The sequence below is a fragment of the Puntigrus tetrazona genome, chromosome 20, assembly GCF_018831695.1.
Source record: "Puntigrus tetrazona isolate hp1 chromosome 20, ASM1883169v1, whole genome shotgun sequence".
Taxonomy (NCBI): Eukaryota; Metazoa; Chordata; class Actinopteri; order Cypriniformes; family Cyprinidae; genus Puntigrus; species Puntigrus tetrazona.
The window spans coordinates 7168055-7170586 of NC_056718.1; the positions used below are offsets into that span (position 1 = coordinate 7168055).

The following is a 2532-nucleotide window of genomic DNA, read 5'->3' on the forward strand; positions in this document are numbered from 1 at the left end:
GATTTGACTGAAACGTACAAATTGCGGTTTGTAGTGTAACACTTTGCAATGCGCTAATGTTGCCTGGCGTTCGTCTCAGTGTAAGGAACGTGAATTAATAAATTGTGAACGCAATACGTTTGCAGACGGCGCCCTCTCTTGGTTGTAAGCGAGTCAAACTTTTCTTCATCTAGAGGAAGCCGTTTTCCATTTAGCCGCGTTCATCTCTTTAGATCCCGCCCTCTCGCGGGCCACGATTGGTTGATTATGTACAATGCCTGCGCGCGATTGGTCAAAGTGCTTTTCAGTCATTACTTTGCAGCAAACGAATCCAAAACCGGGCTTTTCGTCAATTTAGAAATCCTGGTCAGGATAAAGAGGGCTTGCAACTATCATCTTAAATTGCATTTGTTTAGAAGTTAGAGGGTCAAATAAAGATGTTTAACTTCCAATACTATTTAAATGTTTTCTTTTTGACTGTTTCTCTTCTAACCGTTTGTTTTCTATGAAAACAAATATATAGACCATAACACTAGCTTTTTCAAACCCGTCTGTTTTCTTTTGTGCTAATAACACAAATATCCATAAAAGTATTGATTTATGTTTCTGTGTGTAGTGATGTTTTAGCAATTTTGGTAGGCCTGTGCAAATTCCTCATTTCAAATAAAGCACTGCAGATCCCATCATGCACCGGATTGAGCGTAAACAGAATCTGACCAATGGATTTGCAGGATTCGTGAAGTCACGTGTCTAGCAGCCCGACGATTGGTCATCCGCGAATCCATGTTTGAAACGTGATTTTCTTCGCCGGCCGGTGGTGTCGTCTATGTCTCAGCGGGTTGTTTACAGCATTAAATACTTCATTTAGATGCCAGTTCACCCGCGCGATAGAAAAAGAGAATAACCACGAGGAAATGGACGTGGATTATCCCGAACAAGAGGCCAGCAGCTCCGACGAGGAGGACTCTGTGAGCTCGACTGCGTCTGAGGATGGAGACACTTCAGGTAACGTTCACGTTACATACAGACTCTCAGCGAGAGAAAGAAAAACACAGCCTTGTGTTGTGTGTGGGAGAGTAATAATGATGATGCTGATGTTCTTGCAGACATGGACGATGAAGACTGTGAAAGAAGACGAATGGAGTGTTTAGATGAGATGACAAACCTTGAGAAGCAGTTCACAGACCTGAAGGATCAGTAAGTGATATCATGAAAACCTGCAGTATGGGATCCAGAGCACAAAACCAGTCATGAGTAGCACGGGTTTTATTTGTAGCTATAGCCAACAATACAAGGTCAACGTGATCAAGAACACTTATATATATATATATGTATGTATATATATATATATATATATATATATATATATATATATATATATATATATATATATATATATACAACACTAATTTGAACAACTTTAAATAATTTTAAATGATCTCAATATTTAGATTCCACATTTTCCTGAGCAAAGTATTTTCCATCATCCTAATACACCATACATCAGTCTGTTTATTTAGCTTATCAGATGATGTGGTCCAGGGTCATTTATTTCGTGGCAAGTCTCCATCCAGTTTGTCCTGACTCTCTTTAGGTTGTATAAAGAGAGACTGAGCTGTGGTGGATCTTAAATTGCAAGAAGTGATCGCTCGGCAGTGCTCCAGGAATACCTGGGGCCCCTGGCCACCCTGCAGGAGAGAACATGCAGATCCGGACTAAAAAGTCGCAGTAGTCAGCTCCTGCACTGTTTGTGTAAAGATTTGGTACTGAAGTATTTAAGCTTTGTACTCTACAGGAATTCAGTTATTGTGTTTGTTTGTTTGTTACGTTATACTGTAAAGCAGTGTCCTAAAACCTGTTTCAGGCAGGAGTGTTGCATTTATAGCCTGGCCTGTAACTTAATATATTTACATAATATATTTACACACTGCTATAATGGTTACAATCATTAGCCTATATTTATCTGCTTCTAAATATCTAACCTATGATAAATCGTGTGATGTTGGTATAATGTTGGGTTTTTGTAAGATGTTTTAAAAAAGTTTTTTACATTTTCTTACACTTTTAAATTTCAAAATGTAATTATTCCTGTAATGTTAAGTTGATTTGTCTTTAGAAATCATTCTGATATAAGATTTGTTTTTTTAATAGCCCAAAGAATATATATTTAACAGTTACAAGGTTTGTCATGTTGTACTAATAAAATCTTGCACTATAAAATATATAAATCTATAAAACTAGAAAAGCATAATAAGCACATATCAGGTTATTAATTGTAATATGTCTCTATTAAACCCATTGCATTGTGATATATCGATTATAAGTGTGTTTAATTGTCACTTTTGATCAATTTGATGCATATACTCTATATAAAAGCATACATTTCTTTAAAAATTGAGCAAGCTTTCAACAAAGGTATTTTCTGTAAATAATTGATGCAATTAATACTGATAGTAGATATTTAAATATTAGATTTACTTTATTTATGTATTGAACGTTTAAAAATAAGCTTCAATAGTAATAAGAACACTTACTATGCAAAAAGTAAAGGAC

General features: G+C 35.9%; 1 long non-coding RNA gene across 1 annotated transcript; it reads left to right on the top strand.

Annotated features, from left to right (window-relative positions):
* Positions 1–872: 872 nt before the first annotated feature.
* LOC122324306 lies at positions 873–1594 on the top strand. Its single transcript, XR_006247143.1, has 3 exons — positions 873–984; positions 1086–1176; positions 1574–1594. It is a non-coding gene; the product is annotated as an uncharacterized LOC122324306 (long non-coding RNA).
* The last annotated feature ends 938 nt before the right edge of the window (positions 1595–2532 follow it).